Here is a 23,981-nt window from a genome sequence, read left to right on the forward strand (position 1 = left end):
AAACATTTCCAATGGAACATGGCTCTCCCTCTAACACCATGGGAATGAGGAGATATGAAACATTCTATTAGGATGGGCTAGCCAAAAATTTTAAGTTGTCCCAGCTAGAAAGTATAGGTTAGTCTAGTCAGTTTTATAAGTCAGCCCCATAATTGAACATAGGAACAATATTAATAAGGGATAGATTAGCGCATTTGGAGATAATCTAAGTAAGACGAGATTGGAGGTGCATAATGAAAGTTGTTGAATACTTTTAGGGCCTTAAAGGTGCAACAAAAATGTGATTTATGGAGAGAATGAGTCATCTTGGAAGATTTACCATAACTATTCTTCTTGGATGCTTTATACCATGAAAATTAGAGGAGAAGGGAGATGTTTGCATACTTATTTTAGAAATCTTAGACTCTCGTTCACTGTAATTTTAAATATATACTCTAAGGAACTTGGGCTTCTTGATTTCTCCTGAAATCTACTTCAATAATGTCAACATAGAATTTCTTTATAACTTTTCATTTTCAATTTGAAAACCATTAAACTTGGAGGAGATGGAGGGAAGATCTTAATTTTCCTATTATAGAACTTTTTTACTTACGTTCATTGTAATTTAACATATATGTTCTGAGGAATATAGGGTTTCTTGAATCCTCCTGAAATCCATTTCAAACATGTCATTTTGGAATTTTCACTATTAATTTTCTTCTAAGATGTTTCAGATTGTAAAATATTTAACAAATAGATGAGAGATATCTAAGTACATATAGTATAAATTTCATACTTTCGTTTTTTATGATTTTCGAGATATATTGTGTAGAATTTAGGATTATTGAATTGTCCTAAAATCTCTTCAAACATATTAGTGGATTTTTTTTTTTTATATATATAAGTTATTTGTTGGGACTTTTTAAACTATGAAAATTTTATATATCCAAGGAGACATGTAGAAGTAACTTAGGTAAAATTTTCTCAGTCATATTTGTAAAATTGGATACATGGCATGTTGTAAAACTTCATTCTTGGGAAGAGGCCAAAAACAACAACTTTTGGGAGAAGTAGACTGGGTGAAGGAAAAAACAAGATGTAGATCTGGTAAAGGAAAAATCAATAAGTAGAATTGGTGTCAAAGTAAGATTCAACAAGTAGACCAATTGTCTAGGTAAATCCTCTTTATGGACAAAGATGATCCCTCTAGCCCAATGCATGGGACTAGCAACCTAAGTGACAATATACTAGACACTTTGCTTAGTTACAATTGAAATAATAGACAAAGAAGATGGCCTACGTTGTTCTGATGCTATCTCGATCTCCATTGTTGACGACCTCGGATCACCTGCGTCACGGGCTCGTTGCAACTGTTCAAAGCATTTATGCACCTGCACAAGAGATCAAGACACAACAAGGCATGCAAATACAAATAACATATTCAAAAGCAACCCACTTAACTGATCAAGGAATGTTAAGATAGATGATACATAAGCATACACATCAATGGAAAATGAACCGGCAGTTGTAGAATAATAGAAAAGAAGGGGAAGCATACAACCAAGACTTGACGTTGATAGGCTCTCCTTGAATGAATTTCCAAGTCGAAGCTAAGATCTCCAAGCACTCCTTCTCCAAGCCAAATGAGTAGCACATAGGCACAATCTTAGCGTAAGGGTGGAAGTAGACATAGACCAACCATTTGGGAATGGGAGAGAATGAATATATAGGCTGGGAAATGGAGCTAGTATCTCTCCAAATATAGGAGTAGGCCCTCATCTCAAGGAGGTAGCTCATAGGGATAACACCAAGAAGCCAATTTTGGAGAACTCGACCTCATCTACGCCGAATAACCTCTAGATCGCTACTCTCGAAGCTTCTAGATCACAAAGATTCTCATCCTCTTTGGAAAAATTACCTTTCTGGGATAATCGCGGGTATACAAGTAAATAGAGCGATGCCAACGCAGGTCTAGTATAATACAACAGGTGACCATCACAATTTTTAGTCTCATAAGAGCAATGATTCTCAAATTAGGGTTTAAGAGCTATTTTCTTCGGGGGAAGCTCAAGGCATTTTCCAATCAATGTATTAGGCAGGATCAAAGCTACATATATGAATGGGTAAACTGCATAATGGTCATGTTTCGGGCACTTCGGGGTATATCATAGGGAAGTGCACGAGGTGTGACAAAATACTGTGTAACAAGATATTTAAGTACATATAGTATAAATTCCATACTTTTGTTTTTTATGATTTTTGAGATATATTGTGTAGAATTTAGGATTATTGAATTGTCCTAAAATCTCTTCAAACATATTAGTTTGGGATTTTTTTATATATAACTTATTTTATGGAACTTTTTAAACTATGAAAGGTTTTGATATCCAAGGAGACATGTAGAAGTAACTTAGGTAAAATTTTCTCAGTCATATTTGTAAAATTGGTTACATGGCATGTTGTAAAATTTCATTCTTGGGGAGAGGCCAAAAGAAATAACTTTTGGGAGAAGTAGACTGGGTGAAGGAAAAGACAACATGCAGAACTAGTAAAGGAAAAATAAATAAGTAGACTTAGTGAAGTAAGATTCAACAAGTAGACCTGGTGAAGGAAGAAGAAACTAACAAACTTGGTGAAGGTAGAAGTAACAAGAACACTTCGTGGAGGAAGAAGCATCAGGTAGACCTGGTGAAGGAAAAAGTATCTAACAAACCTAGGGGAGGAAGAATAACAAGCATACTTAGTGAAGTAGGTTGTTTCCTATAAATATTTATAGAAATTGATGTTGGTGTCTCTTATAGGTTGGTGCCTACAAATATTTGTAGTAGTGGAGATTGTTGTCTATAGTAGGTTAGTTCCTAAAAATCTTGTAGCAGAGGGGATCGATGTTACCTATAGGTTAGTGCCTCAATATTACAACATAGGGGAGTGGTGTCTCCTGTAGGTTAGTGGCTACAAATCTTGTAGTAGATGGTATTGATGTCTCATATGGGTTGGTTTCTGCAAAGTTTGTAACAGTAGCTTAGTTCCCAAAAGGTTTGTATCAGTAGGTTGGCACCCACAAAATATGTTATAAGGAAGTTTTCATTTATATATTGTATTACATAGGTAATATTGTTTTCTTATGATTCATGAATGCTCAAATAAGTAATAAATTATCGTACATCTATTCATCCCTCCTCTTAGTACAACTGTGAATCCAATAAGATGACATTTTCCCATTTTTAGTTTAACACATCCATTCCCCTATACGTGTTTTGATGGTACACAATGTACATGCCTAACCGCCAAGGTCACTTTATGAAGGAGTGGTAAAAAATTTCCTATTATTTTAACCATATCAAACCTACTTTTAAGGTGGTTAACATCTTCTAGCCATTGATATATTTCCAACAATATAAATTTCATTAAATTCTGAGCTCTGGAGAAAAATCTATGGAGCCTAAAATTTCTACCCCTCTCAATTCCATGTCAACAATAATACTGCTAACACATGGTTAACAAGTGGACATATTTTATCCATATGTTGTCAAACATGTTGCTTCTATGTGGCATCCCCTATCTACATATCACCACCATCTAGTGAAATGTTTGCAAGTTGAATATACTAGTATGTTGGACAGTTGGCATTGTCTAGATGGCTTATGGAATTTGGTATGTTGGCATTGATGTTAATCAGAGTCGCATTGAGGTAGAGAGTTTGCAAATCATCTATTAGGTAGAAGATGGACTCAAATCCTTAATCAGACCCTCTCCACTAGAAATTTCTCCGAAAGATATTTCCAATGGTGTGTTGAAGTCTGCAAATGGCCTCATGGATCAAAAGTAATTGACTGTCAAAGTTATTCCTGAGTAGGTCACAATATCAGAGAAAGATGGCATATCAGGACCTCGGGAGGATAGAATATTGGAGGTCAGAGTCCCTTATAATTCTTTTAATAAAACGTTTTGATCTGATATCAGAGGTCGGAGCACATCGAGACCTGCTATCGGAACCTCTAAGCAGAGGGCATATTGAAAGCTCGAGGCCATCAGAACATCGAAGGTTGAGTAGACTAGAACCTTGGAAGGTTGAGGCCATCAAATCGTCGAAACCTTGTAACTCCTTATAAATTATAATTCTTTAAAAGTGTCAAGGTTTGTGAAGGATAATTAATGCAAAGGAAAACTTTGAAATGCCATGGACCAATGGACCCTTTCTCTCTCCTCCAATTGGGCACATGGTAGCAGGTGATTGGCCCTGAGGAGTTGATGTGGAAGATGACATCATCATGAGGTGGTTGTATGATGGACATTTGTCAGTTTGATTCAACATTCTTGGTGGCCTAATGGGGCAAATATGGGTGACATGTGTCACCACTAAGGAGGCGCCACATGGAATGATGATAACAACATGACGTCATCTCGAAGGTCAGCATATACGAGGTTGGATTTTTCATAACTTTTGTCTAATTATTTTATAGAAAAGTTATGATCCAATAAAGGGGCTCCGATGTGGAATGAAACTTGGTCGTGAGGGCCCATAGAACCAAGGGCATAGAGAAGACTGAGCACCCATGTGTTATTTGATGCCATGTGGGAAGTATTTCGGAGGTTGAAATTCAGAACTCCTTTGTAAATTGTTTTGGAGAAACGTTATGATGAAAGGGGTCTGATGTGTTGGCAGATGGTCAAGGGGACTAATAGAACCAAGGGTGTAGTGTGAGGCTAGCATCTAAGTGCTATGGAGAATATCAAAGGTTGAGGATCTTAGAACCCTGCTTTAAATGAACTTTGAAGAAAGTTACAACGTAGGGAGCCCCGATGTATGTTGGCGTCAAGACATAGAAACAAAAAATAACCTATATCAAAACCTCGTAAGTCATGGAAGATATGATTGTTCAAAAGGTCTTATGATCCCTACCCATGAGATTTAATGCCAAATTCTCATCTATTGAATAAATGGATAATTTAAAGGATCTCAAGATGGACTAGTTGCTTGGTACTCTCACAACTTATGAGATGAGAGTAGGAAGAGAGAAGTTTGAACCTAAGGAGGCAATGTTGAAAGTGTCCAAGAAGGCCAAGGAGCATAGGTATCATCAATATTTCTCCAACTATGAATCTGATAAGGAGCTCGTTCAATTTTCTAAGGCACTGAACTGTGGCTCACGAAATTATAAAGGGAAGCTACCCTTTAAATGTTTTGACTGTGGAAGAGTTGGACATTTTTTGAACAAATTCCCTTACAAGGAAAGGATAGAAAAGGAAGATGATAAAAGATTTAGAAAAAAATCTCAAAAAAAACATAAGAATAAGTTCTTCAAGAAAAAAGGGCCCTATTCCAAAGACAATAGCTCAACACTAGAATCTGACAGTGAGGACTCTTAAGAAAATCATTCAAATGAGTATTTACTCATGGCATTTGATGCAGACTCCAAGAAACAAATATTGTTGAATCTAAAGAGGAAGAATAAGTAGGAGTAGTGGAATTTAAAGGGTAACTCATCACTACTCTTGATGAGTTAAAGAAGGCTAGGAAAAAGAAAAGGTAGTTAAAAGAATAATTGTAGCATGCTAAAGAAGATATGTACAACTCAGACAATGAAGATTTTGTTTATCAAAAATAAAAACTTGAAGAAGCCATTAAAGAAAAGATAGTTTAGCCCTTCTACTAGAAGAAAAACAAGGAACATGTGAGAGACTAGAAGAAGAGAACAAGCATTTAAAACAAGATTTGTTCAAGTTACAAAAGGAAACAATCATAAAAACATGCAAAGATGAAATTTTGTCCTTGAAAGTCAAATTAGAAGAAGTTAAGCGAAAGGAAGAAGTTGTTTGTGATTTGATCCATGAATGGGAAGAAAAATGTCAGAGTCTCAAGGCAAAGGTCCTCTCCCTAAGAATAGATCTTGAGAGAGTGGAGACTCAAAAAGGCTTAAATGAAAATTTTATAAAAGTTACAAGAAAGCTAGATCATATTCTAAGAAGTCGAAGGTCTTTAGGAAACAAAACATGTTCGGGATACTCAAGAACATAGGAATCTTCTATGGGAAAGATAAACTTTAGGTCTGTATGATTTGAGGAACCACAAAGCTATGCAAAGAAGCTTCAAGAAACAACCAATGAAAACAAAATGGCAGCAAGGAAAGGAGGAGATCATCACGAGAATAATAAGTCCATCCACCCCGAGGAGCCACACCAATGGAGAATGAATCAATCACCTAGACAACAGAGGTACCTACATGCACAATTTCGTAAACCTTCCAAAATAGGTACACATTATTTTTATGGTTATTGTTATAAGTGTCACATATTTGGACATAAGGTTGTTGATTGTAGAAGGATCAAAGTTGAAAGAGATGAAAATCCTAGATATAATAAGTATCATAATTTTAGATCTCAAAAATCTCCTCTCAGAGATTGAAATGCCTTCTCTCCCCTGTTAAGTGATGTTGAGTGTTTCAAATGTAATAATTTTGGTCATAAGGAAAGTGAGTGCAAAAGAAGGTTTGAGTACCTATCTAAGTCCCAGAATATTTGGCAGCCAACTTCTTAAAAGGATAAGGAGAATTGGAAATGAAAAACTGAAAAGAGCTTGTAATGTTGACTTTCTCTATCTGCACATAATCAAGAGAAAATATGGTATGTGGATAGTGTTTGTTCCAAGAAAATGACTTGGGATAAGAGTAAGTTTTTTTTGCTAAAATAAAACTGTAGAGGGAAGAATGTCACTTTCAGCAACAACGCCCCAACAAGAATTAATGGTAAAGGCATAATCAGTCTAGATCAAACAACGAAATCTAAAAATGTGCTATACGTTGAAGGTCTTAGGAACAACTTGTTTTATGTAAGCTAGATGTGTGATAATGGCTATGACGTGATCTTTGGATCCAAGGATTGTGAGATCTGAAATGAGAAAGATGGAAAGCTGGTGGGAAAAGCAATCATAACTCACAACAATGTATATGTTTTTGATGACTCCAAAGTAAACTTCTATTTAAGAAAAACAGATCAAGCACAGTTGTGGAAAAAGAGACTTGGTCGTATGAATTTTAACTGTTTGATAAGAGTCAATAAGATGGGAGCTATGAGATTCTTACCAAGACTATCAAGACATAATAATTCAATATGCAAGCCATGTCAATTTGGTAAGGAAACTAGGACTCATTTCAAGTCAAAAGAGTTCTCTTCATTTAGACCACTCGAGCTAATTCACACAAATATCTGCAGCCCAACTAGAGCAAAAAAGCGAAGAGGAGAAATATATTTTATGCTGCTCATTGATGATTTTATGAGGGCCACTTGGATCGTGCTCTTAAAAGAAAAATTAAAAGCATTTAAGCATTTAAAAAAATTCTCAATGGGAAAATGAGAAAGGTTTAAAGATCAAATGCTTAATATCATATCTAGGAGGACAATACACTCCAAGAGAGTTTGAATAATTCTATGAAGAGCATAGCATTAGAAGGTAGTATTCTATGGCTAGAACTCCACAAAAAAATTGAGTAGTTGAGACAAAGAACAAAACAATCTAGGAAATGGCCAGAGCTATGATGGATGAAGCAGATGTATCCCACATATTCTAGGGAGAAGCAATACAAGCAGTAGTATACCTATCAAACAAAACACAACTCAGGCCTAATAGTGATAAAACTCCCTATGAGTTGTGGAAGGGACGACCTACATCATTTAAAAATTTCAAGGTGTTGGGGAGCAAATGCTTTATCCAAAGGAATGACACAAATCCTGAAAACTTTGATTGACATGTTAATTAAGGTATATTGCTTGGGTACTTTGCTCAAAGTAAAGGATACAAGTGTTACAAAAAATGAACAAGTAGGGTTGAGGATTGGATTGATGTAGTAGTAGATGAAATAAATTCACAACCTAAGTCCTCCAAAGGAAACATGAACTCATATGAAGAAGAATATTCAGACATTAGGCCCTCGGATCAAGATGAAACAAACTCACATAATGAAGGCGAGGAGACAAGTACAACTCCAAGGACAAAGACATCTTTTAGGTATGTATAGAAGGAACATCTTGAGAGTCAAATTATTGGAGATCAAAGACATTGTGTTCAGACCATGAGGAAACTTGTTGGGATTTCAATTTGTGAAAATATTTCTCTGTTGTCTCAGATTGAGCCTAAAAACATCAATCAAGCGAGGAAAAATTATGGGTGAGAGATATGAATGAAGAATTTGACCATATTGGAAAGAATGACACTTGGGACCTTGTTCCAAGACCCGAAGAGAAAACTTTCACTGGAAAAAAATGGGTTTTCAAAAACAAGATAAATTAACAAGGTCAAGTAATTAGGAGCAAGGCTCAATTGATTGACAAAAGGTATGCCCAGATAGAAGGGGTAGATTTCGAGGAAACCTTTGCACCAGTACTAAGACTAGAACCTATCATAATGTTTTGTGCCTTTTCCAATCAAAAAAATATCAAGGTATATCAAATGGATGTGAAGTTTTCCTTTCTCAATGGAGATCTAGAAGAAGAGGTTTATATTCAGCAGCTAGAAGCATTTATGCTCACCGAAGATAAAGAGTTTGTGTGTAAACTAAAAAGGGCCTTATATGGAATCAAACATGCTCCTAGAGCTTGGTATGTAAGACTGGATCTATACCCTCAGTAGAAGGGCTTTAAGAAAGGAACTATAGACAACAATCTATACATAAAGTTTGAAGATGATCATCTACTAATTGTAGTTGTGTATGCGGACACATAATATTTGGCAATGATCTCGAAAAATTGGGACAACAATTCAAAAACTATATGAAAACAAAGTTTGAGGTGTCCATGTTCGGAGAATTGTCCTTCTTCTTAGGAGTGCAAATTTCTCAGTCTAAAAATGGGGTATTTATCTCCCAATCTAAATACCTACAATAAACTGTGAAGAAATTTTGGCCGGAAGATTGCAAGATAGTTAACACTCCTATGGTTACATGCTGCAAACTATGTAAGGAAGATGAGACATTTTTGGTAAGTTAGATTCAGTATAGCTAAATGATAGGAAGCTTGTCGTATATAACAACTTCGAGACCAGACATCATGCAAACAGTGGGTCTTATGGGCTGATTTCAAGCTTTTCCTCATGAAAGTCATGTCACTATTGTCAAAATGACTTTTAAATATCTTCAATGGACAACGGATTATGGATTGTAGTATGCTAAAAGTAGAGATTTTAAGTTGAAGGCCTACATTGATGCTGATTGGGTGGGCAGTATGGATGATAGGAAGAGCACCTCAGGTGCAACATTATTTTTTGGAAACTTCTTAGTGTCATGGGTTAGCAAGAAACAAGCCTCCATTTCTTTATCAACTGATGAAGAAAAGCATATTGTAGTTGCCTCTTGTTTCTCGCAAATTATATGGATGAAGTAGATATTGATGGAAATTAAGATAGAGTTGATTGACCCTGTTCCAATCATGTGTGATAATACTAGTTCCATCAGTATCTCTAAAAATCCTGTCATGCACTTAAAGAATAACCACTTCCCTATCAAGTTCCATTTCTGAAGAGAGAAGGTTGCAACCAATGTTGTTCGACTTGAATATGTGGCTACTAAAGAACAACTTGCAAATATCTTTACTAAGCCAATGGAAAGAGAACCCTTTGAATATCTCAAGAAACAAATAGGGGTTGTGACTCCTCCTCCCAAATGACTAAATTATAGTGTGTGTTGGAAACTACTCAGCGTGTGGGATCAATTGAAGTGTAGGTTGCAATGGTTTAGGGGGGGTATTCAATGGCATCCTTTACCATTGATGCCAAAGGGGGGGAATATTACTAGTGAATTGAAGAAGAACAACAATGAATAATACCATGCCTCGTTTTAGGGGGAGATTATGTTGTTGCCATCAATTTGGCATTGTCTGGATTGCTTGTGCCATTCATGCCAATTGGACTAGCATTGAGGTAAAGAGTTTTTAACCATTTCTTAGGTATTATATGGGCTCAAAGCATACGTTGAAACCTATCCAGTGGAAATCTGTATGAAAGAGCATTCTAACAGTGTGTTGAAGTCTGAAAATGGCCTCATGGATCAAACTTTATTGACCATAGAAGTTAGTATTAAGAAGGTCATAATATCGGAGCAAGCTAGAATATTGGGACCTCGAAAGGATAGAACATTAGAGGTCAAAGTCCCTAATAATTCTTTTGAGAAAAATTTCTGATCCAATATCAGAGGTCATAGCACATTGAGACCCGATATCGAAACCTCGGAAAAGAGGGAATGTCAGAACATCAAAGGTTGGAGAAGAATAGAACCTCGAAGGGTCGATGCCATTGAAACCTTAGGACCTTGTAAGTCTTTATAAATTGCAATTTTTTGAAAGTGGTGAGGTTTACAAAGTAAAAGAAATACAAAGGAAATCATTGAAAAACTAAGGACCAATGGACCCTTTCTCTCTCGTCTAATTAGACACATGGCAGCAGGTGATTGGCCCTAAGGAGATGACGTGGTAGATGACATTAGCATGACGTAGCTGTGCGGTGTACACATCGAAGTTTGATTTAGAATTTTTGGTGGCCTAATGGGGAAATTCTAGGTGAAACTTGTCACCACTAAGGAGGTGCGAGGTGGAGTGATGACGATAACATGATGTCATATTGGAGGTCGACATATCGGAGGTTGGAGTTTTCATAACTTCTGTATAATTTTTTTATAGAAAAGTTCTGATCTGATAAATGGCCTCCGATGTGGAATGTCATTCAGTCATGAGGACCCAAAGGACTAAGGGCGTAGAGAACACTGAGCACCCAAGTGTTCTGTGATGCCACATGGGAAGTATTTCGGAGGTTGAAACTTTGGAATTCCTCAGTAAATTATTTTGGAGAAAAGTTACAATGAAAGGGGATACAATGTGTTGGGGCATAGTGAAGGTGACTAATAGAACCAACGGTGATTGAGGCTAGCACCTAACTGCTATGGAGAATATCGGAGGTCAAGGATTTCAAAAATCCACTTTAAATGAACTTTGAATAAAGCTACGATGTAGGGAGCTATGATGTATGTTTGGGTTTAGATGTAGAAACCCAAAAGGACCAACGGAGAGAGCTATTCAATGGGAGATAGTCCCCCGATAGGAGCATAAAGGCCCTAGCACCTAAGCATTAAGTTGGTGGTCTTGGGCAACATCATATGAGAAAGAAAATGATAAGGGGGCTAAGCACCAAGGCGCTAAATACATTGGAATTTTGTGATTTCATAATTTTCTTTTAATATGAGTTACGATAAGTTATGGATATGATACTGCAGTACAAAGTGTTAAAGGATGAATGGGTTAGAAGCTAGAGAGTAAATGCAAGCCAAAGGAGTTGGTTGATGGAGTAATGGCCAATGTCAAATATTGGTGGTGTTGTTGGGAAAAGTATCCAATACGGAATGCCCCTATCCCACTCTAAGAGGTGATAGTGCCTTAGCAACAAACAAGGAAAGCTATCTGAGTATTCTTCTTTATGAGATGCAAATAGAGAAAGAAGGATGTAACCAACCGGTGTCTTCCGCTAGTTTGTCGCTCCAATCTCTCTCTCTTTCATTCGCTTCCCGCTGCCTGCTCTTTCACTGGTCCAGCTTCACATGGTTCCTGCAAGATCACAAGAGCAGAAGACTACACGAAAGATATAGATTCACATTCATAACTAGTTTAGGATCAGATATAAACTAAATATGCAAATATAACAAAACATCATTGAAATACAAGCATATAGGAGAAACTCAAGTAGCTTTATTGATATGATAAACAAGGTTCAAGAGGAGATACAACCAAGTGAGTCCCAATCCAGCATCTACCTCCCAGCAAAAGAATCCCTTCCTCTCCTCCAACAAAGCATAAATCACCCAACGTACTAATCTCAACCTCAAACCAACAGCAATTCTCTGCAAATACAAAATTCCAGCCTCCTGAACCTCTGGGTGAGAGATCCATATATAGATGTGAGCAGAGAGGATGAGTCAGCTCATGTTTTGACTTGTGGCTTCTCACTGTCAGTTCTTGCTTCCACTTGGAGGTTGAGAACCTCTTACTCATCACTAGTCGAATTCACTGAGGCAAGTGTCATTGAGGAAGATTCTGGAAGCTTCCAGGGTCTTTACACCTCGTTGAATGAACTTGCCACTTGTCAATTCCCGCTCAGCGCACCCTGGTAGTGCTTCTACCTGCGTTGCAGTGCAGGTAGCCAGTGCAGACTTTGCATTTCAGCGCAGACAGCTAGTGGAGCTCTTGAATTGATCCTGATTTGACCATTTCTGAGTGGTTTTTTGTGGAGAACTTCTGGGAGAAGCTGTCATTGGTTGACCTTGTTCCTTTAGGGGTAGGAACAACTTATTTAGGGACTTTCGATCCCTTGGATTATTGACATTTCATGCTCAATGCTGTAAGGCACAAAAATGTCTATAACAGTTGCCCCCTAAAGTATGAGGCTGTTTATCGGGTGAAATGCTTTATTAGGAGGATCCGAAGTTCTTTTGATGCTGGGAGGAGACCTGTAATAAGATACAATACAATACATTATTTTTCATACTGCTTTCATAATCTAGCTGAGGCAGGCATTCCCATGCTCAGCTTTATAAATTCATTTTTCTGTACATAGAACAGACAATCGTCTGATGGTAGACTGATGATTTTGATGAAATCATCATCCTTTTGGTAGGATGATTATCCGCTGCAATGATGTACATGTCAATGTCTTTATCTTCCCTGAATATATATCGTAGCCCGGATGGATGAAACTAGATCCAGGGTCTTCAATCTCGTTCGATCTTCACTCTAAGTACAAGTCGATCCATGTGAGAAATGTTCTGAAGTCGAACATGGAAAGACATCGCTTGATTACCAGTCAATGATGTAAACTGTTAACAAGCGCGAGTGGAATCACCGATAATGATAATGACCCTCAAGGCACTGCAGTACAATTCACGTGGTGTGAATAAAGGACTTGGCGTCGAACACCACTCAAAATCTTTCGGTCGAAGGTCATTGATGTATACCTATCGCCGGAAGTGAGAAACTTGCCATTGGGGCATGCAAGCTTCAAAGTACTGAAGGGGGTGTTCCTAGATCAACTTCTTGGATAATGAGCTGATGTCGACAAGAAGTGATCCGTCAAAGGAGGGCCTTAATGTATCCCACATCAGTGACACGGAACGGAGCAAATGATTTTGATGGAGGTGAAAACGATCTGATGATGTATGATTCAGGGTGGCGGTCATGAAAGGATGAAGGATAATGTATGGTAGTGGATGGGACACGGTTGACTTCTCTAGATGACTTCTCTTGAAGATATCGGCGACACTTATGTGATGGATCGGTAGCATTTACCTAAAAGGTGGATGGTATGGCGAGACCATGGCGATGTGACTGGTGAATGAAACAACCCAACCCGACTCAGGCACGGAGTGGAAGTGTCATGTTCAAGAGCGACTTGCTACCAATAAAAGTTCCTTGAGTTTCTTCCCAATTTTTCCCCAGTCATTTCTGACCAGTACCTCTTTATTTTTGTCAAGCTTGAGGAGGATAACATATGCTTGTTCTATAATTTTCCCTTCGGGCAAACCTATCGCTATGTTTTAACGAGCCTAGTGATAGTGAAACTCGTTCTCGTCTAAAGACAAGTTTGTCGCTATTAATGCTTTTTAACGAGTCTAACGACAAAGATAACTCAGTCCTTTTCCATTTTAGAGAGTCTGAAAAGGTACGTAAAGGTAACTCCAAAGATCCTTTTTCGTCATCTAATCCCTTAAGTCCGAAAAAGTATAAAACAATACAGAAGGGATGAGTTTTCGATAGTTTTAACGAGCCGAACAAGACAAGCGGTCGATCTTTTTGTGCAATAATCCCTCAGGTCCAAAAAGATTAAAATCTAGAGGAGGGATAGCACTTCCGGTTGCTTTAACGAGCTGGAAGGCCAAAACTCGGCAATATTTTCATATTTTACGAGTCAGATGAAAAGAGCTTAAAGAAGACTCGTCTTTTGAGAAACGAGTGATGAACGGGTTAGCATCTGATTCCAGGTAAGGCTTGGAATTTTCCAATCATGGCAGTGTCACAAGGATGGCTAGTGAAATCACTCTTCGCAGCTGTTCCTCAAAATGGGTAAACAATCAAATGGAGGTGAACGATCGGCCAATGGAAAAGTGGAGGTGACGGTGCAAACACGACCAAGGCTTTAGTGGCTGATAATTTACATTCGCAGTGGTTATTTACCGGGTAGTTCATTTTCTAACGATCTTAAACGCGGATTGAAACACTTGCTCGATCTTATGTTTATTTTTTAACGAGCATGAACTATGTGCTAAAACTGCTCGATCTTATGGTCTACTTTTGATTTTTTACCATAACTAGCTTTTCCCTTTTCAAAGATAGTACTGTATCCTCAATTGCTGCATCAAACTAGTTAGAAAGGAATAACATTTGTTTGAAAATGAGATTAAAACCCTAATATTTCGCTTTGAACTACGTAAAAAGCAATTAAAAAGTGTTTTTACCTCTCATTTTACCATTTCATTTGAACTTGGTTTGTTGGAGCTTTGGAGGTGCCTCTTCCCCTTGATTTTCATCAGCTGATTCCGGGAGATTCTGCGGATGATTTTCGGCGCCGTCTGGACCAGGTAGGAGCTAAACTCGAGCTCTTTCATTTCATGGTTTCCTTTCTGCATTCTGTGCTAGATTTCCTGTTTTTCTGAGCCCCTGGGGTTTGATGGGGTCGCTCTGCCATCAGCGCACCTAGTGCATTCGAAACCTGTGTTGAATGTCAAGCAGCATGAAGGCAGTTTGACCTTCAACGCAGGTGGAACACTGGGCAGTTGCGTTGGGCACAGAAAAAGAGTTTTGTTGCACAGTTTTTGATGAATTTTTTTTCCAGTTTCGCATCAAATTCAGGATCTAACTCCTCTCATGTTTGTTTTTCAGAGATATTGGAGCAAAATGACCCTTACATGGCGAGAACGAGAACATGAAGAAGAGGACATGATTGCCCTACATGATCCTGTCACGGTGAATGCGCTGCGGAACCGTGGCCTGCTGAAGTTCTTTCGTATCTCTAGTATGAGACAGCAGATCTCCCTACTGCAGTATATTCTCGACGCTTGGGATCCTATCAACCAAGTATTCCAAATTAGGGGCAAATCTATCCCCTTGACCACAGTAGACATTTACTTCTTGACTGGGTTGTCAAGGCGGGGTGCCCCCATTTCTTTGTCAGGTTCAGCCCGAGGGAGCGACTCTGTGAGAGATTATGTTCGCCAGTATTGCAGGGAAGGATCTTAGCCGAGTAAAGACGGCAAGATCGTTATCCGTGAGGTCGCTGACAGGTCTCTCAGGTCTATTCTGTATACTATTGGTAGGATGGCCGATAGTGCATCTCTTCACGTCGCCAACAGATCTTATGTGCAGCATGCCTTGGAGTGCCTCCAACCGAAAATATTCAACTGGTGTGATGCAGTACTTCTTCAGATGAAAAGTCAGTTGACCAAGGTAAAGGATGGGAAGTTGAAGAACTTTGGATTTGGTTCTATTTTGACCGCCTTTGCTTTGGAGAAGATACCACTGATGCAGCCACAGTACATTGCACTCGACTTGCCTTCTCCCACCTAACCACACATGCAGAGATGGGTTGATCACATGTCTAGGCATGCCGGTCAATCTCAGATTTCTTTCTCTGATACCTTCTTCAGGTGGTTCGAGCGTCAGGAGATGGTCTATTCCGAGTATCCATATGTTGGTATGGACTTCCGGGGTGATCCAGATTTGGTACTGCCGGACGGCGAGCAGTGGGGCGCCATTCGTAAAATCTTCGACCATATCACTGTTTACTGCTTTCATTTACAATGTTCTTGTGCTTTATTCTATCAAGACTTTTAATCAAACTCATGTGTGCATGCAGATGTTGGTCCTGTTCGTCCAGCAGTTCGCCCGAGAGCGCCAGCCGCTGCCCCAGCAGGGGAGACTGCCGGGAGGGTTATTCTTCGTGACCTTGATGTGGCCGAGACCCTCACAGCTGTGCAGGAGCAGGTTGAGAGCCTTACTCTCGGCATTCCGGATGTGAGGATCGACGAGTTACCTCTACAGTTGCAGCGGCATACTACTGGTGTGCCTAGACGATGGACTCGTCTCTTACGTATGATCGCACAGGCCGTGACGTGCTATCATGAGCATCACTAGACTAGGGTGCCCCCTAGCATGTTTGAGTTTTTGGGTCATGCGACCGATTTTGTCTTGGTTACAGAACATTATATGTAAACCATAAACAGCTTATATATATATATTGATTTTCGGGGTTTTATTCTGGTTGAGTTATATGATCCATATGTACAACATTGATGATGTGTTTCTTTTTATAAATGTCACAAATGTCTATCTAACACATAGTTTGCTAATGAGTCGGTTAATGTGTTTAAGTTTCTGGAAATATGTTGGTATTGAATTAAATCAAATTGTCTTTCCAAAATCTTAACCCTTAGGAACATGCGATAAATAGCTGGGTTGCGGACAGAATATATACCATTGAGCTGTAGTATTACGAGTTGTGAGTCTAGCCTGATGATTAGTCGGCGTATACCATGGGTGATGGCATCAGAGAGCAGTTCTATCAACGCGCTATATTCAGCGATGTTATTCGTTGATTGACCAATACATACTCCTTTGAAACTTACTAACTCGCCGCTTGGATCAAAAATGGCCCAGGCTGCGGAGGACAGGTTCCGCGAACTACGACTCGCTCCGTCGGCATATCCCACACATGTCTCCAAAAGGTTCGACATCTGCAATAAATGTAAAAAGGTGGATTACTCGACCAAAAAAACCACTTTAGCGAAAACAAAATACAACAAAAGCATATTGGTTACTATTTAAGCATAGTAACGCTTGAGGTACAACCCATTGCGAGGTTGCGCCAGTGGAATTCCGTCATAATCCATCAACTCATAGGCTCCTTTTGCTAACACCCGTTTAACAATATAGGGGCCCATCCATAAAGAATTGAATTTACCTGCTCCCAATTTATCGGATTCTTGGTCGTAAAGCAAGACCAAGTCACCTTCTGAGAAGACACGGGGTTTGACATTTTTGTCGAACTGCGCCTTGACTCGTTTCTTATGGGCTTCGTTAGCCAAGGCGGCATCACGACGGGTTTCATCCAATTGGATTAATTCCAAGAAATGGGCCTCTTCTTCTGAAGTTCCGGGGAGGAGATCGATTGCGAGTTTAAGAGACGAAATTTCGCACTGGACTGGTAAGACTGCTTCCAGGCCATACACCAGTTGGAAAGGTGTGAACCCGGTCGCATTCCTTACTGACGTTCGGTAAGCCCACAAGGCTGAGTACAGGATTAGGTGCCACCTTCTTTTGTGAACTCCGATCATCCTTTGCAACATACGCTTCAGGACCTTGTTGATCGCTTCAACTTGTCCGTTGGCTTGCGAATAATACGGGGTAGAGCTGTCGTGAGATAGCCCTAGCTTGGCAGCTAATTCAACCATCATGTGATTGTGAAAATGCGACCCATGATCTGTAACTATGGCCTGTGGTACGCTGAACCTGGCGACTACATGATTGAAAAAGAAAAGGGCAGCTGTTTCACCAGTGTTATCTAATGTAGGCATCGCCTCGGCCCATTTGGTAAAATAGTCAACGGCGACTATAATATACCCATGCCCCCCAGTCGAGGTGGGGTTACATGTCATGAAATCAATGCCCCATTTGGCGAAAGGCCCAACAGCAACTATGGGCTGTAAAGGTGCGGGTGGTCTTCTGGTTTTGCTATCAAAAATTTGACAAGCATGGCAACTTCTGACTGCGGTTATGCAATATTTGAACATTGTTGGCCAGAAGTATCCTGCTCGTAATATTTTTTGTGCTGTTGCATATCCAGATTGATGTCCCCCACACGCGCCTGAATGACACTCATTCAGGGCTTTTTCGGCCTCCTCATGGGTGAGGCACCTCCTCAGAACTGTATCGATACCACGACGGTAAAGTGTATCACCGACGATCATGTAGTCTTTTGCTTGGTATCGTATACGTTTCTGTTCAGAGTGTGAGGTGTCAGGCCTGAACTTTTGGGTTTGGAGATAAATTATTATATCTCCATACCACTCATTGCTTGTAGATATCAGAAACAAATTCTCATCCACGATTGATTCTTCAGATGTTTCATCGTTGGACGACGATGGGAGATCGCACAATAATTCTGCGAAAACTAGAGCTTTCTTTGATTTGGATTTTACAAATTCCAGATCAAACTCTTGAAGGATCGCTATCCATTTTGAATATTTGCCCCCCAGCAACTGTCGCGACAATATATAAGTCATGGGGTTGCAATCTGACAGAATGGTAGTTTTTCGAAAGAGGACATAATGTCGAAACCTTTGAATCGCTTGAACAGCTGCAAGCGCTAGTTTTTAAACATAAGAATATTTGCTTTCTGTATCATTTAAGTTTCTACTTAAATAATATATAGGGTGTTCTATTCCGTCAACTTCTTGTACTAAAACCATTGCGATGGTTGTATCTGCTGCAGCTAGATACAGGTTAAAATCTTTTTGATAATCGGGGGCGTACATTAATGATGCTTTTATTAAGGAATCCTTTAAAGAATCAAAGGAAGCTTGCACAACCTGATCCCAGACGAAGGGTACCTCCTTTTTCAAAAGACGCGTATAACCTTTAGCAAGTTCTGCGTAATTTGGAATGAACCTCCTCAGAAAGTTTGCTTTCCCTTGGAGTTTCTGAATCTGAAGCAAATTCGAAGGTGGAGGCAAATTGATGATTGCCTGAACCTTGCAAGGGTCACGATGAATCTCATCCTTGGAGACTACAAAGCCAAGTAAATGACCAGAACTGACGCAAAATACACATTTCTGTGGATTGAGTCGTATCTTGTAGTGTCGGCAACGTAGAAATATCGCTCTTAAATGCTGCGGATGATCAGTCCGCTTTCGCGAATGAGCCGGAAGGTCGTCGAGGTATGGTTGAACGATGTTCTTGATGTCATGGAAGGCATAATTCATTGCCCTCTGAAACGTCGCCCCTACGTTCTTTAAACCAAAGGGTAATTTTCGATAAGCGAATGTGCCCCACGGACAAATGAATGCAGTCTTTGACTGGTCTTGTGGGCGGATATTTATTTGATTATACCCGGAAAATCCATCCATGAATGAAAAGATTTCACATCCGGCGCATTCATCAATTATCTGGTCGATGAAGGGTGTAGGATAGTTGTCTTTTGGACAAGCTTGGTTTACATCCCTATAATCGACGCACACTCTAATTGTCCCTTGTTTCTTCATAACAGGGACAATGTTCGATACCCAATCGGTTAGAGGAACCGGGTAGATGAAACCAGCATGGAGAAGTTTTTCAACTTCTGCCTTAATGGCAGCGGCTTTCTTGGGGTGCACCTGCCTGAGTCGCTGTCGTACCGGTTTGACATCTGGATACATCTTGATTTCGTGTTCAACTATACTCGAGTCAATGCCTGGCATTTCATCATATGACCAAGCAAAGACATCTCTGAACTCGCGAAAAAGAGCGTTATATATTTCCAGTTCTGAAGGTGAACAACCTTTGCCGACATAAATATTCTCTACAACATTTGTTTTAGTCGAGATATTTATGGCTATAGTCTCTTCAATATTGGATAAGTTTCGCTCGGAATCCACCGTATTTACAGTATTTGATAGGAATTCAAAGACTGAAGGGTGATAAAGGTCTTTTTGAGTATCTTCTTCATAATTTGGAAGAAGGGAACGATGGTGGCAATCATTCCATGGTGCCCCCTCAATCAATATTGATTGTAGAATTCCTTCGTCGGTTCCATGCACTCTCGACCAAGGATCTGAAGGGGTACCATATTCTCTAGACCTATCTACCCAAATGCTTGATGAGCATTGATTTGGGTTTGCCTCCCATGCCAGAAACATTGATTGCTACAATATTTCTATTGGGCTTGGGGGCAAAACCATCACATGATCCATGTCGATATCGTCTTCTGAGATCTTCGTGGAAGACATCATATTGCAGGTACCTATCGACGCTACTTCTGCCAAACCAATTGGAGGTGGAAGAGCGAAAGTTCCCATTAATATAGGATCTTTGAGTAGGCCTACTCCGATATTCTGAAGCGAATGGGGGCTTCCATGGATCATGGGAATGCTTCCTGTAACTTGTGAACTATTGGGTAGGAAGTTTTGTTGGTCGACGATCGCAATTCCCCCTTGGAAAGGGAATGCGATCTTTCTAAAATAGGTCGACACAACAGCTGCCATGGCATAGATCCATGGTCTTCCTAGTAGGATGTTGTAATCAAGATTCCCATCGATGACTTCAACATCTATTTCTACTGTTTTTCCCCCTAGTTCAACCTTCAAGTTATTTAGGATACCATATGGGGTATATGTCCTTCCGTCGAATGCTTTTAATGTTGTCGAAGATCGCGACAAGGTTGGAGATCCTAAAGTTTTCCAGCAACTCATCGACATGATACATGTAGATGCCCCCTCATCAATAATTGTCCTGTGAACAGTTTTGTTGAGGGCTTTCACTTGAATAAGGAAAGCTAGTTGAGCTGGTAACTGAGGATCGTATCCTTTGTGGTCGAAGGATACAAGATTGGAATCCTTAGGATCAACCCCACCAATGGCTGATAACAAAGCCTGCCTTTTGGACAATTTTGTAGTACTTCAAGAGTCGACATAGTGGATGGCGATTGTGCCAAATCTTCCACTATGTTATAATGCTGCGCTGCTCTGGCGTGAGGATTAAATGTCGAATTGTGTACTACTCCCTTTGGCGGTTTTATTGTTAATTCAGGAATGATGGGTGGTACAACTTCTGTCGAAGTTGTTGTCGAACTACTTGGTTGATCTTTACCTTTGTCGTTCGACAGCTGCGGATTCCCGTAATCTTTGTTCCTTGTCGAAATCAAAGCATCATTTTGTTGCTTGGAAATCGACAACATTAGCACTTGCGACGGGGAAGCATTTCCACTATCAACCAGATTTGTACCTGGATTTGGAAACGGATCAGTTAACACAGCTGAGGTTTGCGAACTCTTAAAGAATCTTTTAAGCTCAGCTTTGTATGGACATTCGTTCGTCCAGTGATTCTCGTCACATATCTGACACCCTGAGGGGGGTGGTTTCCTATTTCCAGGAGGTTTTGAAGAAGTTTTTTCAGGAGATGACTCTCCTTGTTTCTTCTTCTTCCCTTTGTTTTGCTTCTTCTTGCTTCCTGGTTGTTTGGTTTCTTTGCCCTTATCTGCTGATACGGCATTTACTTCCGAAGCAAGAATTTCGTCTTTTGCGTTTTGATCTGAAATCTTACGGGATTTCTTGGACGAAGCCTTAGTCGATTTCGCGTTTGTCGTGCCAATCACGCCATTCCCGGCATGAGAGTCATTATTTAATTTAGGAGGAGGAGGAATTGAGAATTCTGGTCTAGGGGCGTCAGGTATTTTGTCGTAGAGCGTGCCAGACTGAGTATAGACTAAGTCTAGATATTGTGCATGAGCGATGACTTGCTCTTCCGTTACGACTCCACCTTTCGCCACATCTTCCGTTATGGCAGGAAGTAACGATTTGATAAACCATTCAGCTAATAGCTGATCGGGAACGTACGTCTTTACCATCCTACGACGACATCGCCATTCATGTATATGATCAGATATGTGAGTGGCCGTTGTCTGTTTGAAGTTGGTTAAGATTTCTGTTCCCGTTTCATACCTTATTGGTAATTGAAAATGGGTTAATAAAGTCGTGGCTAAGGTGCTGAAATTGTCGAACGAAGCTCTAGGTAATTCAATATACCATTTTGCCGCTGGACTCGTTAACGTCCTCTGAAAAAGGCGAAGCCTTATCGAATCATCGTTTAGGGTGTTTGATGAACACCACAGATGAAATGTCATCACGTGATTCGATGGGTCTTCACCTGGATTTCCATTAAATTTAGGAATGTTCGATGGAAGTTTGTGAGGAATCGCTGGCCACCAAGGGGCGTAAGCAATTGGATCGTTTGTTAATCGGTGTAAATCGGGTAACTCTAAAGTCGCCACGAATGGTAACTGTTGATTTAGGTTAGGTGAAGCATACCCAGGGTACGATGGAATTGCCTAAGCAGTTGGCCTTTGCATACCAGCATAATGTAATTGATGCTGGTATGACTGATACGATTGGTGGACTTGACCACTGTAAAGTGGTTGATTTTGACCATTTTGAATATACGGTTGTCCACTGTTCGCAAATATCTGCTGCTCAGAACCTTGGTACACTTGTTGGAATTGTGGTTGTTGGTATTGCACCAGCCACGGTTGTGAAGCCATGCTCTGTTGTGCTATACTAACCGTCAGACCAAGATGTGGGGTAATTGTACCCATTTGGACCTGTGTCGCCCCACTAGTTGGCGATTGTGGTTGAGTCACAGGGTCAAGGGGCTGTTGCATTGCAACCTGAGAAATCTGAGGTTGACATACAACAAGCATCGTTTGAACTTGTGACACTGTTACAATAGCTGGTGTTGTCGGGATGTTCGACATAGGTACACATTGTTGCATAGAATACACAACTCTTGGTTATTGGGGTAGTATAGGTACCCAACCACTTGTCGTAACTCCAGTATAACCTGAATACTGTTGAGAACTCCCGTATGGATATCCTCCCAGAGGGGGTAATGAAAGGGCATACTGCCCCCCATACGGTGGTAACCCGGAACTCAAGGGGATTGATTGCCCTTGAGGACTGGATGGCCCAAATTGAACTCCAAACGGATCAATTTGTCGAGTCTCAACATAAGAGTTGCCGGATATTATTCCGGAAGAACAAACAGGAACGGACCACACTGTCGAAATAGTTGTTGAGTCTTGAAAATGTCATTCATTTGCATTACACTTTCACTATTATGTCCATTATATCACCTCCATTTCACCTCCATTTCACTACTATGTCACCACATTCATCCCACTTTCATTATCATTGGGCCACCTTTATGTTTTTCCAATCTTTATTATTTCTAAGCCTTTTAAGTGAATTTGTGGTTAAACATTAGAAAATAATGTGCATATGCTTATACCTAACAAATGGGTTGAGATTGTTGACATGTGTAGGTTGAAAGGAGGCTTCTAGAAGACCCTTATGTGGCACTCTAAGGCCAAATTCGAATTTGGTTGGAAAGAATCATGGGATCATGAAGATATGTGTCACATCTCCTAATTGTATTGTAACTCTAAAAAGACATGTGTCTTATCAGTTCCTATTTTGATTAGGACTCTAGAGGTAGAGGGAGAGATTCATGGACTATCATTAATGAGATGGCTCTCATCTTTTTGTATAAATAGGAGATCTCTCTCCTTCATTTGCTAGTCTTTCCTTTAGTCTTTTCTTAGTCCTTTTAGTTTGTTAGTCCCATGGCTTTTGAAAGCCTTGGAGAGCTTTGTTGTACTTTGTACTTTTGAAGGAATTGAATAAAGCTTTGATGTTCTCAACATGGAAGGAGATGTGAAGTAGATGTCATGGAGCATATTAGGATGTAAGTAGAGTAGATTTCATTTTGTAAATATTGCTTTGTAGAATGTAAGGTAGATTAGATTTTCATTCATGCAATTTTAATTTATGCAAGTTATTTTCTCCCGGGATTGTGTGTCTTTGTTGTATTTGCTTTATCTCTAATGGTATTTTCAGTTGTCATATTCATAAGTTGCTGCCTTTATTTTATTTTTCTAGCTTGATTTCTAGTTTAGTTTCTCAAGTTGTATGCTAACATATTGATGGTCTCTTTATCATAAGTTGTTCATCTTTAAGAGATCAGAATATTAATAAATTATAGCTTGCTTTGAGTATTTTTTAGACTAATCTCTAACTACTTCTTAATCGTGTTTCACATAATTCCATATGTTGGAAGCAGAGAGTTAGGAAGAGTTGAACATTATAACTGGTCTTTAAAGTAGTTTTTCTTATTTTTTTGCAGCAGCATGAGTAGTGACTAGTGCCATTAGAAAGTGGTTTTTATGCTTTGCT

This window comes from Pinus tabuliformis, chromosome 4_2 (genome assembly GCF_031772625.1).
Source record: "Pinus tabuliformis cultivar Carrire ecotype Pingquan chromosome 4_2, CPIR1, whole genome shotgun sequence".
Taxonomy (NCBI): domain Eukaryota; kingdom Viridiplantae; phylum Streptophyta; class Pinopsida; order Pinales; family Pinaceae; genus Pinus; species Pinus tabuliformis.